The 14,056-nt window shown below is 45.6% G+C and overlaps 1 protein-coding gene across 2 annotated transcripts in view; it reads left to right on the forward strand.

Moving 5' to 3' along the window:
• Positions 1-6,791: 6,791 nt before the first annotated feature.
• LOC149325978 (solute carrier family 22 member 6-A-like) overlaps positions 6,792-14,056 on the forward strand; it is a 131,503-nt gene continuing 124,238 nt past the window's right edge. Inside the window, exon 1 of one of the 2 annotated variants that reach the window (XM_089562356.1) lies at positions 6,792-6,906. The gene's annotated coding sequence lies outside the window, so the exon portion shown is untranslated. Of the gene's footprint in view, positions 6,907-9,172; positions 9,442-14,056 lie in introns of those variants that run through there. The other variant, XM_089562355.1, reaches the window with a different exon arrangement.

The raw sequence follows: 14,056 nt of genomic DNA on the forward strand, positions 1-14,056 counted from the left end.
CTTTATTTCAAAAAGCATTCGACTCTATCAAATATGAAATCTTACTGGAAAAGTTAGCCAACTACGGAATTAGAGGTATTGCTCTAGACTTAATTAAGAGTTATCTGTGCAAGAAATTCTATTACACAGAGGTAGGCAAAGCGCCGTCTGATATTGGTAATATCCCATATGGGATACTAGAAGGGTCTATACTTCTTGGAAAAAACAGCGCTAAACGAAAGGACAACGAAAAAGAGTACAACAGGACCGGCGCTGCCTGTTGTCCTTTTGTTGTTTTGTTGTTGTTTTTCGTTGTCCTTTCGTTTAGCGCTGTTTTTTCCAAGAAACATGTACCAACTAGCTCAACTCTCCGTTTTATTGGGGTCTATACTTGGTCCACTATTAGATCTGTTGTATATTAGTGATATTGTAAATATTCTACTATCCCACAAATTATCCTGTATGGTGACGACACTAACGCTTTTTTTTTCTGGGGCGAATATAGCAGATATTGAGGGACAGGCGAATGCCTGGCTGTGTAAGCCATCGATGTGGCTTGGCGTAAATGAATTAGCCTGAACACAAACAAAAAAATTATATTTTATTTCAACCAAGAAATAAATGTACGCCAGATATTCTTCTACATATCAGCAGTGAACAAATCGAGTGGCTTACATCAAATGAATTTCTTGGTGTAATCTTTCAGCTACACCTAAACTGGTCTGCACATGCCGCAAAACTACGAACAGATATCTCAAGAACGATCGGGCTCACGTACAAACTAATGGATTTGCTGCCACCATAGTTAAAAAAGCAATTGTATTATGCTCTAGTACACTCCTGTCTGCACTACTGCCTTCTTGTAAGGCGTACGTCCACAAAAACAAATTTAGACAACCTACATGTACTATAAAAATATTTTCTGCGCCCCATAGAAAATGACCCGCGCTTAACTGCCTGAGCTCCGTTATTCCAAAAACATCGAATGCTAACCATCACAAACATACTACGTAAAAAACTAGCAGTAGCCATGCACACTCAAATCAAACAGAGTGCATCATCGTTCATAGAGAAATATGCTCATAAAAAAGGCATGTATAATCTCCGGCATACCATTTATAACAAAAACAGAATTCATACAGACTACAGAAGACAAAGTTAACATAAAAGATTCCTAACTTCTTGAATAAGCACGCCATGGTTATGAATACCTTTACTGACAGTTTCTCAGCTCTAGGCTTTGAAAAAAACATTAACATATTTTTCCTGAGCGCACAATTTTGACTATTCCCTTCTTTTTTCCGGTACACACCAGATGGTTTTCGTATTAAGTATTCAGTTTTTCTGCTTGTTCATTTCCTCTGCATATTACTGCATGGTTTGTTTCCTTGCCATACGACTTAGTCCTGTATGCTATTTTGTCTTAATGAGTTCCTTTTATGGTGGTGATTACTGATCAAAAGTTTCTTCAACGATGTGATTGTAACTGCTGTCGAGTGTTGTGCTTGGGAAGAGGGGAAGGGGCTGACTCTGAGAAAGGCATTAATTTGCCTTTATGTCTGCCTCCTAGGCATCTATTCCTGCTGCCTGAATAAAATAACTTTGACTTTCTTGGGCCACGAAGTAGACAGGTGAGCAACAGTGGCGTTGTGCAAGGGGCAAGCGATGTGTGGGCATTTTACTGCGTCACAGGAGATGGATGAGTAGTATGGTGACTGGACGATAGGGTCGTAAAGCCCGTTTTTGGGAGAGACGTTGCACCTCCTCCTGCGAACCGCAAGCCGTTTATCCAATTCGGCAATATCATCTGAACGTTGGTCTTGAAGAGCCGATTTTTGGGGTGGTTTAGCAGAGCGTGTTTTGGCTCTCTTTAATGCTTGACTGCATGTTCGGGTGGTGGTAAGACATTCATTAAGATCACGTTGTGCGGTGGTGTCATCTTTGCTAAGCGCCAGTAGTGCAAATGGGTTTGATACAGGCAAGATACTATTTGACGCCTCCTGCATTGGCTTCATGCGAGCAGCCTTGCAACGTTTACGACGCTTTTCTATGGCGCGGCGCTTCACTGGGAAGTTTTGGAAGTAATATCGTGATCGTCCTTGCGACATAGGCCGCAGCGATGTTTCTCAGAATCTCAAGCCGCCATAGAGGTGTCTGCGGGATATGGGCCGGACGCTCTCATATGGCTTGGCCGGAAACAACGGTAACAGTAGACGACTGCAGGTTTGTAGAGGCGGTGCTGCAAGATGCCCCCATGAAAAGATATCCGAGTCGGTGCAGACAGAGGTCCCTGCAGAGTGACAAGACACGTACGTTCCGTGCCCATGTGGGGAGCATCCACCACCTTATGTGTAAAACAATACAACGAACGCAGTTTAGGAGAGCAAGCTGCCGGGCTAGTTGGTGATTCATTTTCTCAAGAAGTTAGCTAAAAAAAAGGACAAGGGACAGAAAGAAAAAACACAAAAGACATTCACGAGCGCTCGTCAATTTGGTCTTGAATGTCCTTTGAATGTCCGTTTTTTTGCGCTAACTTCTTCAGAAAATACAACGAAGAAACAAGTTCCCTGGGTGGGACGTCTGGGTCTACACCCGACACGATATAACGCTGAAGGTCTGAACCAGATGCCAGATAAGCTTGAACAGTCACGGTGGTCGAACCAAAGGCAAGCAAAGTCTTTAGCTCGCTGAGGTGGTCGACGTCGGATAACAAGCGCACCAAAACGGTGACGGTGTTGGTGGAGCGGTGAATTGCGAAGCCTTGACATCCATGTGTTCCAAGGCACTTGTCAAAGGTCGGTTGAACGAGGCGGTGTCAGAAAGTTGACACAGCGAAACATTCGCGCGGCTTAACCATTTCCTTGTGCAGCGCCGATACGCCAGGTTGAGATGAAAGGAGGCCTCTCTCCTGAGCGGTTCCTTGGAAGGATGTTTCAGACCGGCCTGTCATTTCGGCAGAACGTTTGGTAGGAGACGTAGAGCATGGGGGAAGAAAGTGCTCCATCGTTGTCCTAGCTCGCGGCAGCTGCGGAGGAGCGGGGTCACCCCTGACCTCGGCGAAGGTCGCCGACTACGGGCGAGGCGAGTCAGCGATCAGATGGCTGCTGGCTACCATACCCAGCAAAGCTGCGAAGATGGCTTTGCAGACAATCGGCGGCCAAGTGGACGAAATTGACGGAGCCCACTTGAAACACATCGGGTTATTGTTGTTGTATACCTCGGTAAACAGGGCACATATCCACGCGCGGGGATTGGCCAAGGTAAGGTGGTGAATACCAAGGAATTATTTGTGCGGAAAAAAAGACGTGAGGCGGCGAAGTAGAAAAGGGGAATGACTGCAACTGGAGGAAAATTATATTAATTATTGAACAAATTTAAATAAATATAAGCAAATTTGAAGTACCAGCAATAGAATAAAATATACTTTTTGACATATGGCACAATGTTATGTATAGGTAACAAGGTAAGCGACCAGTTGCATCAATGTAATCACGTCCGGCACAAGCTGTACTTCATCTTCCCCTTTTGAATCGGATAAAACGTTCCGGCTCGTGCCTTTTTTTAACACGCCGCGGAGAGTAGAATTCAATCAACAAGGCTTTCACCCAATCGCGTGGTGACTTGTTGGTCTGCCTACAGTGAAGTAATACGTGGAGTGATGCTCCCGACCGGAGCAGAGGGTCAGGCGCATCACTCCTGTGGCAGCAAACGAAGCAAACGGCATTGTTATTTCGGTGGTACGTTCGCCGAACCTCAAATATGTGGCGGTTTTATCAAGCTATTACTTAGTTCGTGCCCAAAAAGAATAATAAAAATGACCTTGGGGGGGGTCTTCACAGATCATACATTTTCATTGGAAAAACACTGTCTGATGAGGTTGAGTCTCGCGAAAGCTGGCAGTCCATGCGTTTTGTTATGTCCATGGGCTTCATTCGCGGCTCTGTTGTGTGCAATTCAAAACTATTTATTCCCGAAAAACCCAAACAACCAGAATCAAACCGAAGAGTATTTTAACCAAAACGCTCTTTAGTGCACTTTTAACGCAGCTACGAAGGGATGGTTTGCAGTTTCATATGATAAAAACCTTGAGCCAAGCTGATTGACAAACAGGTGCCGGAGATCAGCGACACCGCGATGCCTCCGAAAAGGCTCGATTTTGTAGCTCAATGTCCTAGCCAAAACACTTCTGGTTTATCAAGGTTAAGAGCCGCACCCAAACTCTCTCTGGACTGCTCAGTTACATGGAAAACCTCGACTCAGCACTTTTATTCGAACAGAAAAGGGCAACGTTGGTTCAGGCGGAATAAATGTGGACCGACGGAATGCGTTTTTAGGTTCGACCTAGTTGAGTGTCTCCGAGGCATGTACTCATGAGCATGCTAATGAGGAATCATGAAATTGTGTAGGCGATGCGAACATAACGCTATTCCGTTGTACTTTTAAAGCCGAAGCTTAAACGTCCCCTCCCGCCATTCTGCTCTGACAGGCATTCCGAATCTCGGCTGCTGACTGCGTAGGATCCGACAGTCCGGTGTCTGCCATCGCAACGATGCTGCACGCCCCACGCAACCTCCGCTCTGACCGAAGACGAAGCGGCCACAAGCGCTTGAGAAGCGGCGGTGCTGGTTTCTAGTTCTGGCTTTCTACGGTCCCGACGCGTGGCTCGGAATAGGCGTAATAAATTTGAACGAGAATTCTCTGCTCCGAACAAGAGAGAAAGGACTACGTCTCGTTTTCTTTCGAAAGCGTTTAGGCTTCTGTTCTGGAGAAAATCCGTCGTTACCATTGCCAGTTTTGTCGACGTTGTGAGTGAAAAAAAACCCTGGGGAAAGACCTAATTGGGCCACATAAGTGCTGTAACCTTGTGGCATCATCACAACATGCCGCCTGGATTGTGAGCAAACTGATCACCATAGCAGGGGCCAATTAAATTAATCACTGGTCACGAGAAGTTGCTCGGGAAGAGCAACCTGGATCTCGCAAGCCGCATCTGCCAATGCAGGGGAGTGGCGCACCACTTAAGCGCTCCACTGCTGCACCAGGAGTGGTATGACTGCCAGCGATCGATGAATGTAAAGCCGAGATTGACCAACTCCGCATATATGAGCATTAACCCCTTAGCTCTTTCACTTCATGCCCTTAAAGGGCAGCTGCAGCAGTTTTTTGTGAATTTTGCGATATTCAAGGATTGAAATCTATGTAGGCTCTAGGTAAAGCATGCCAAGTGTTTTTGCACTAGCATTTAAAATAGTGACGTACTCAACGATTAAAATTTGCGCTTCTCCTCATTGGACTGGAGGTGTGCAAGAAAACTCAGCGTGAGGTTACGCAAGGTATGATTTCAAATTACCGCTGTCGTTAGCCACACCCTGCCCTGACGCGTCAGACGCTGCCAAACAACTCTCGGCAGTGTTCACCTTCGGTGGCGTTGGATTTTTTTCCTCAAAGCAGGCCTTTCTGCGTTGGAAATGTACCGATACCTTCAATGACGTCATCATGCGCCCCCCACTTGGCATTGTTCGCTGCGGAGAAACTTTAAGGACGTCCGGATTTAATCGGCGATTTCTTCACTATTACAAGTGCTAGCCCAAAAAGGCTTCGCATGCTTTACCTGGAAGTTTCACACATTCGACCCTCTTAAGCTCGTTTATTTCTAAAACCTATGCAGTTTCCCTTTAAGGCAGAACTTAAGTGTCATTTCCAATGTTTTTTTTTTGAGTTTGTAATATATGCGTGGACCATGAAAATTTTTCAGAACCCTACTTACATACTTCCACATACGAGGGCGTCTATTGCATGACACACTTCGGACCTTTCCTGGCCCATCTAAAAACGGCGCACACACACAAAAAAAACAAGAGTGCAGGGAGAACAGGAAGCAGCGCTCCTGTCCGTCCTGTTCTCCCTGCGTTTTTCGTGTTTTTCTGTGCGCCGTTTTTAGATGGATCGTTACCAACTAGCCCAACTTTCTGCTTTACTGAGCTCTTTCCTGGTGAAATGAACGCTGGCGCAACAAGGACACTAACAAGAAGTACAAACTTCTTCATGTAAACTATATGTATGAGTACAGGCTCTTACGCTCACATTACATTTCACCTGTCGGTTTTCGGTCACTTTTAGCAATTACTGGTCCATTGCAGCATCACACTACATCCTGAACACACGCAGTAAATACACATGGCTCGTACCCTTTTTCCGCACCGACTACAAGCTCCAGTCTTTACGTCACAATCTTCCGTCCATATTAAACAAATATCAACACATCAAATGTTTAACACCTGTTCAACTTCTACAGCTTTTTTCCAATTTGTAACGCAGTTTTCGCTACAGTATTTTCTAGTTATTCGTTCATAGTTTCCTTCCATTTGCTCACGAAGATGCCTTCTCATTACTCGTGTGATTTGTGTCAATCTGTAACAAAAAATGCAGTGTTTTTGCACACTTTTCCTACTGACCTACTTGTAAGTGTTTCTTATTTTTTTGTAAAGATTAATATTTCACGCTAACCTTTTTTTTCATCATTATTATCAGTATTGTTATTATTTATTGGTGTTGTCTATGCTGCCTTGTAAGGGTTGCCTGGGCCTCGTCAAGCTGTTTGATTACAGCTTTTAGCCCAAGTGACCCACCAGCCTTTCTGGTAAATAAATCTCAAGTTCAAATGGACACCACAAGGGCTGCTTTCTCGTTCAGGCTCCATCGAATGCGGCCGGGCTGGAACCCACCAACACGTGCGAGGAAACAAACAAACACTGAAAGCCAAGTGGCCAGCGTCGTATCCGTCCGAGATTGGGCGAGCGCGCGCAGTCGTCTGACAGCTTGGTGCACACCCCACATCCTCATTCACGCTTTCTGCGTGGCTAGAGTGGCCGGTATTCTTGGCGGAGGCGACAAGTGGGCACCGGCATCTCATCGGCGACGTTGCAAGTGAGGCGTTTTTTCGTTTTTACTTGCATGCGTTCCGCGGAGACGAGGAAGTTGCAACAGAAAAACAAGCAATACGGCCGCCAATCGGTTCTTATTAATGAAGGTGTTGCTTAGGCGACTCTTTCTTTTACTGCCGTTAATTTTAAAGTTACTTTCAAAGCCGGAAATTACCGCTGTGACGAATGTTTGTAATAAGGAAGTAATGGCTCTTCAGCACCCGCTAGAACGCAGCCATGTGGCTACAAAGGAAGACTATGCAGCTTTTGCAGAAACTTAATAGTTGGACAAAAATTATTCTCGGTCCGGGGTTCGAATACAGGATCACTGCCTCTCCGGGCCAGTCGCTCTGCCAACTTAGCTAACCAGAACGGCCAGGAGATGGTAGGGCGACAGCTAGTTGAGCAACTCGAAGGGCTAATTACTACCTTATTGCAAATCACTACACCTTGGTGGACACTGACCAATGTTTGTTTGAGCGTTCTCGGAGGAAAACTTTATTGCTTGCGTATCTCGTTAAGAAACGAATCATGCGGCAGTGAGAAACAATTTTGCGCCAGCAGTGAATGGCTTCAGGGAAAGATTTATATGAACGAGCAACGGCTCCATTAGATTTCTGATTCGTTGAGCGCAGCTGCGACAGTGCAAAATTGAAGTTGCGATATTTTTAGAGCATTTTGTTTATATCATCATCATCATCATCATATGTGCTGATAATAAGACATTCAGGGAGAAATGCATAGCACTGAAGAGTATATTTCTGATAATTCCCCGCGCAGATATATGTGGATTTACAAAAAGTGGTTACATCAGGCGATCGTTACAAGGTTTCCTGACAAATTGCTTGTCTGCCCCCAGTTCTATCCGAGGCACCTCCAGGCTCAATATCTTTTTAAGTTCGAGTAGGTCGCCTCCTTGACACTGACTTGATCTTCATCGGCCGTCCTGTGCAAGGTAGTACGTCGGCTTGTCGAACTTTTCGTAAGAAGAGTTGCGTCAGTGCTCCTTCGTGAAACCGCGGGAAATCTTTTGCTTGTTTGCCATTGGCCAGCGCCCCGTTTGGTCGAAGAAATAGCAATTTGCGTTGCTCGCACGCTATGAACACTGTGTTGCAAAGGCCAGCAGGCACAGAGAGAAGGAATGAAGTCAGAAAATAATGTCCTTTCCAAGCGGAGAAAGTTGAGAGAGAGGGCAGGAAGGAGGGGCTAACCGTCCAGTTTGCAGCGAGCTCAACTAGAGGAGAGGGAGCGGGGAAATCAACGCCGAGTCTCTTAAGACAGAAATCTCGTGGTTCTCTGAGGGCGAAAGATCTTGATGCACAAAGAGAGAAGCGTGCTTGGGGAGTGGCACATTGTGTGCAAAATTCAATGATGCCGGACTGAGTCGCCAACTCCGGCTGTGGTCCGAACACAGTCTTTACCCGTTTCACGCGCGGCTGTTGCAAGCAGTGAGCGTTAGTCATGTTTCTGCCTAAAGGGTCGTGCCTAGTGCAAATCCATAAATCGGTAGTGCAGCGTCGCCACACTACCACCATCGGCGCTACGTCCCCCTGGATCGTGGCACGCGCGGTTGCAATAGCGAAAACCTCGCGCACGCCTTGTTAGCCTCTTCAGACAATAGACATGCCCCTGTAACTTGTAGGAGACAAGTCCCGGAAATATTCGCGTACATGTATGTCACGCTGCACACTTGAGGAACAAGTGTTTTATTCCTGCGCGTTGGTACTGAGTCGAAGGTAAACAATGCTTTAAAAAGGGCTAGTTGTTTTCTATAATTGTGCCCAAGGGTTGCGCTTGCAAGGGACTAGACACGGCGGAAAGAATACGAGGTGCCTCGTCACTTTCCGCAAGATGAGCGCAGAGAAATATGAAATACGAACAAAACTTCTTCAACAGACTTACAGCCTTCGTTTGTTTAAAAAAGCACAGCTCTCGTTTGCCACTTTGTCATTACTTAGTCCTGTACCCCAGCAAACCATCGCTTTCTTTTAGAGCACGAATATAGTTTGGGGTAGAAGTACCGCTGTCGCTCTTGAGCTTACTACACAAACCCTGGGGAGTGCGAGCTAGCTGCGATGTGCGATGCGCAAGCGACACCTCACTGAGCAACCACCGTTGTTCAACACGCCTCTTTCTCAAGAATCCTCTTCGCACACAGGGAGAGTGCGCCTTATCGTTGCCCCCAGACGATGAGAGGTGCGCTGAGTGTGACGGAGACGGCAATAATTCCTTATCGAAGAAAATAGAGCCGCCGCACTTCGCCTTCCGACCTTTCTCCACACTTCTGCCGAGTCAAGAGGCGCTGTCGCAAGTTCCTCGCGTCTCATCAGGCACCGGCGACGGTACAGAGCGTCGCGCGGCCGATCGTCGGTAGACAGGTGTGGCTTCAACCTCGTATTCTTAGGCGGGGCTCGACACGTGACCTGCTGGCCAAAGGTGCGAACGCTTTATGGCTTCGCAATATTGGACTCCTGGGTGAAAGTCACGAAAGGCGGGCCAAGGAATCTCCTCTGATCGGCCAGCTCCCGTCGTCGCGACTGTAAGTCCCGGGTGCCATAGCTGCATCATAGCACGCGTTCACGGCGGTTCGCTGCATGCTCATTTCTTTCCAAGGAAGGTCTGTTCAAAGACAGCGCAGAAGCATTGCCGCTCCTTCTACTTGTGCGCTTAAGCACAGTGGGACCTTTATTGCTTTCTGCAAAGCACTCGTTGCAGAACTTTCTTCAAGACAGGTGCCTTGTAAGCTTCCTATGGAGGAAGGCCTCTTCGTCGCCACCCGCAGCACGTACCTGTGCGGGTGGCGACGAAGAAAGGTCAAGAAAGCAGTTTTTTTTACTCCTTGTCGCAAGCGCTTTTTTCTTCGAGCCCATCTCGGTTGCCGACTTCCCTTTCCTTTAGCACTTACATGGTAACTACGTCAGGCTTTCCCGCAGACGAATTGACGAATTAGTGTTATTGTATTAGTGTTCTTTTTCATAGTGTTATTGTAGTGTTATTGTAATTGTAATTGTGCAGACCACTTGTGTGTATTCTTATATATTGGTGGTTTTGCTTTTGTTAGTGCGTGTCCATCATTTAATATTGTACTTAGTCAGTGCAACACAACATTTTTGCTTTTCCTTCCTTTCGTACTTTCTTGCTTTTTCGCCCCATCAGTACAGTGCTACTTTTGATCGCCGCGCCGTTGTCTGAGGCATGTGTGCAATAAAGGTTCCGAGGACCCGTCAGACGTTTGAATACGTCTTTTGCTTCGGCTGTCCGGAAAGGAAAATTAAATAGGTATAAGCATATACACTGTACCGGTTCCTGTCAAAAATAACTGAATGAAAATGAGGAAGACGAATTGAGGCTCGTGTGTACTTGGGATGTTCCGCATAGCTTTTTCTATTATCATGCTCACAAAAGCATGGTGCACCAAGAAATCAAACGTGGTCAATCTGCCCTGTTATCAGTCATTTTTCCGATATCGTTCAGATAAGCGAGTTGGTGGCGTTTCTGTTTTAACCAAAGAAAACGTAACCTGCGAAGAAGTGGCTGAATTTTGTGCAGTCACTCCAGATCACGAGGTAACTCGAGCTCTGAAGCGAATCTTTTTTCCGTCGTATACCGGCCGCCCTCCGGTGATTTCGACACATTATTTATTTTTCTTGAGTATATATATTTTTTTTATCTGAGAGGCAATCAGTTATATCGTTATTTAGGTGGCGTTATAACTTTCAGTGCGTTTTCACCGACGAAGAGACTAAAGAAGTTTTGTGATGTAGTGGATGCAAATGGATTCTGGCAGAATGTCATTTGAGAACCCACTTGTGTCACTCCATATAGTTCCTCATTATTATTTATATTTATTGCAAATATTAGTGCAAATTTAACAACTCCAGATGCTGTGTGCACTAGCCTCAGTGACCTCTTTTTAATAGTTATGTTCGAAAATCCTCTGCAGTAGCTAAACAAACGAGATAAGCAAAATTTATACGAGAAATTACCCCTGCTACACTAGAGTCGTTTCGTCGTTCCGTTAGTGACCAGGACTGGAATCCTCTCTACACAACTCACAATAGCCGCCGCGGTGGCTCAGTGGTTACGGTGCTCGGCTGCTGACCCGAAAGTCGCGGGTTCGATCCCGGCCGCGGCGGTTGAATTTCTTTGGAGGAGAAATTCTAGAGGCCCGTGTACTGTGCGATGTCAGTGCACGTTAAAGAACCCCGAAAGTCGCGGGTTCGATCCCGGCCGCGGCGGTTGAATTTCTTTGGAGGAGAAATTCTAGAGGCCCGTGTACTGTGCGATGTCAGTGCACGTTAAAGAACCCCAGCTGATCGAAATTTCCGGAGCCCTCCACTACGACGTCTCTCATAGCCTTAGTCGCTTTGGGACGTTAAACCCCATAAACCAACCAAACCAACCAACAACTCAGAATAGGTGGCTCGGTGGTTATGGCACTCGGCTGCTGACCCGAAAGACGCGGGTTCGATCCGTGCCGCGGCGGTCGAATTTCTATGGACGCGAAATTCTAGAGGCCCGTGTACTGTGCGATGACAGTGGGCGTTAAAGAACCACACGTGGTCGAAATTTCCGGAGCCCTTAACTACGGTGTACCTCACCGCCTCAGTCGCGTTGGGACGTCAAACCCCCTGAAACCCGTAAACAACTCAAGATAATTGCATAGCATATTACAAGTTCATTGACCTCTTCAAAGCCCTGTATGACACACATTTTGCAGTACGTCCAAGAAGTAAACCGAAAATGTTAGGAAGCCTTGGTGACGCGCGAATTACTAAATTGAATAAAACATAAAAATGCACTGCATGCAAAGTTTGTAAAAGGAAAAAATACGCATACATTTTGTGAAGTGAAGGCGTACTGAAATAAGTTGATATCTAGAGTATGTGCAACAAGGACCGCCTATTTGCAGATATATTTTCCGATGAGAGCATAAACGTTCTGATCTGCTTTGGTGAAAACTGAACTCACTATCACATTCTGGCACTCAACTAGTAATACCCGATACTCTTTTACACAAAGGGAAACGGTTAATGGCAGCCATTTAGCTGACTCTTTAAATAGCTTTTTCGTACAGCAGGCCAATCACTGTGAGTACTTCGCCACAAAGAATACATCCGACGCTGAACCCTTCCTGTGTTAGACTGTTACAAGCCATTCACAGTTCTTTTCTCTCAATGACTGCACAGAAGTATGCCTATCTATTAAGGCCATCAAAAAGAGTAAACCCCAAGGATGTATGGCGTATGTAGGTGCTTCCTGTGAAGCATGTTCTTGACATAATTTCTACCGTCATTACCTTTATATATAAGTTAATTTTGTGTACGGGCATATTTCCCGAAGCAGTGCAGATTGAATGTGTATTTCCAGTATTTAAATCTGGAGATCGACGTATTTTCGCCAGTAATCGCCCAATCTCGATGCTACCTGTATTTTCTAAAGGCACGAAAAAAACACTACGCATCAAAATTGCATCGTTTCTATCACGTCATTATCTTCTGCTCGATTATAAACATGATTTAAGGAAGCATTGATCAACCGAAACAGCACTCTTAACTCAAAAAGAAATTATCATTGAAGCATTCACCAAGAAACGTATCGTGCTAGACATCTACGTCGATTTTTCAAAGCCGTGTGATCTCATCTATCACATTATCCTTTCATAATCACGCAGATATGGCGTTCGTGGAACACCACGTGCGCTTCTTGGATCAGACGTCAGCAACAGGACGCAATATATCGAAATAAATAACATTAAATCTTCTTTGCAGTCCGTTCTTATAGGCATGCTACCGGGAAGTATACTGGGGCCCCTACTATTTGTTATCTGTTTTAATAATACGGCACACTGCACTCAGGATGTAAGGTTTAATTCTATGCGGACGATACCATGATTTTCGCAACCGGAAATACGCAAGAAAATGTAGAAGACCGAGCAAATATGGCGCTTCTAAACTTGAACCTTTGGTCAAAGCAAACCAATTAAAAACGAGCAAAGAAAAAGCAGTTCAATATACACCAAAACGGAAGGAATTAGCGGATGCCTTGAGCGTACACTTGGGAGCAGAAGCTGAAATTGCTAACTCTGTGAAAGTACTCGGAGTGGTGTTTTCAAGACACCTTAGATTGAACGATCACATAGATTATATACATTTAAAAGTACATCCGCAGTTGGCGCCATCGCCCGAATTAGAAACTTGCTGCCTTCTAAAATAAAACTTTTGTTATACAGGGTGTTTCATGTAACTTGAACGAAGGATTTCAAAAAAAAAGGCGGTAAACTGCAGCCCGCTGAAACAAACCATACATTGTTTGCTATCATGTGGCGCTCCTCAGAATATTCTTTATTTCGCTTAATTAGCTAATTAACAAAGATGAATTATGCAAATTTTCAAATATTCATTTTAGTGCCAAGACCGTTACGTTAGGTTGTAGAGCAGGTTTATAAACAACTGATCTAGTTTATTGCAGCATCCTGTCTCCTACGGGGTCCTTTTTTTCCGGCATCTAAAGAAAGCCCGCGAAATATGAAAAAATACCACGTGACTACGCTCGTGCGCTACCAAATTGCAGCGCTCTCAACGGCGTTTCGAGCAAGCGGAGCGTGCCCGCTGACCGTGCGAAGTGTGACCGTCGCGAAGTGAACGGCCGCTGCGCTTACCAGCGGCTTCACAGTGCGTCCGCACTTACCGCAGCGGCCGTTCAGTTCGCCACGGTCAGCCGGCACGCTCCGCTTGCTCGGAACGCCGTTGAGAGCGCTGCAATATATAGCGCACGAGCGTAGACACGTGGTATTTTTTTTTTTTTTCATATTTCGCGAGCTTTCTTTAGATGCCGGAAAAAAGGGCCCCGTAGGAGATAGGATGCTGCAATAAACTGGATCGGTTGTTTATCAACCTGCTCTACAACCTAACGTAGCGGTCTTGGCACTAAGAAGAATATTCGAAAATTTGCATAATTCATCTTAGTTAATTACCTAATTATGCGCAATAAAAATATTCTGCGGAACGCCACATGATGGCGAACAATGTATCGCTGGTTGCAGCGGGCTGCAGTTTACCGCTTTTTTTCTAAATCCTTGATTCATGTTAAGTGAAACACCCTGTATAAGGCGCTTACGCTACCGCGTTTACAGTACTGCAGCTTAGTGCGGC

The sequence above is a fragment of the Amblyomma mixtum genome, chromosome 10 (genome assembly GCF_055824585.1).
Source record: "Amblyomma mixtum isolate Tamu chromosome 10, ASM5582458v1, whole genome shotgun sequence".
Taxonomy (NCBI): Eukaryota; Metazoa; Arthropoda; class Arachnida; order Ixodida; family Ixodidae; genus Amblyomma; species Amblyomma mixtum.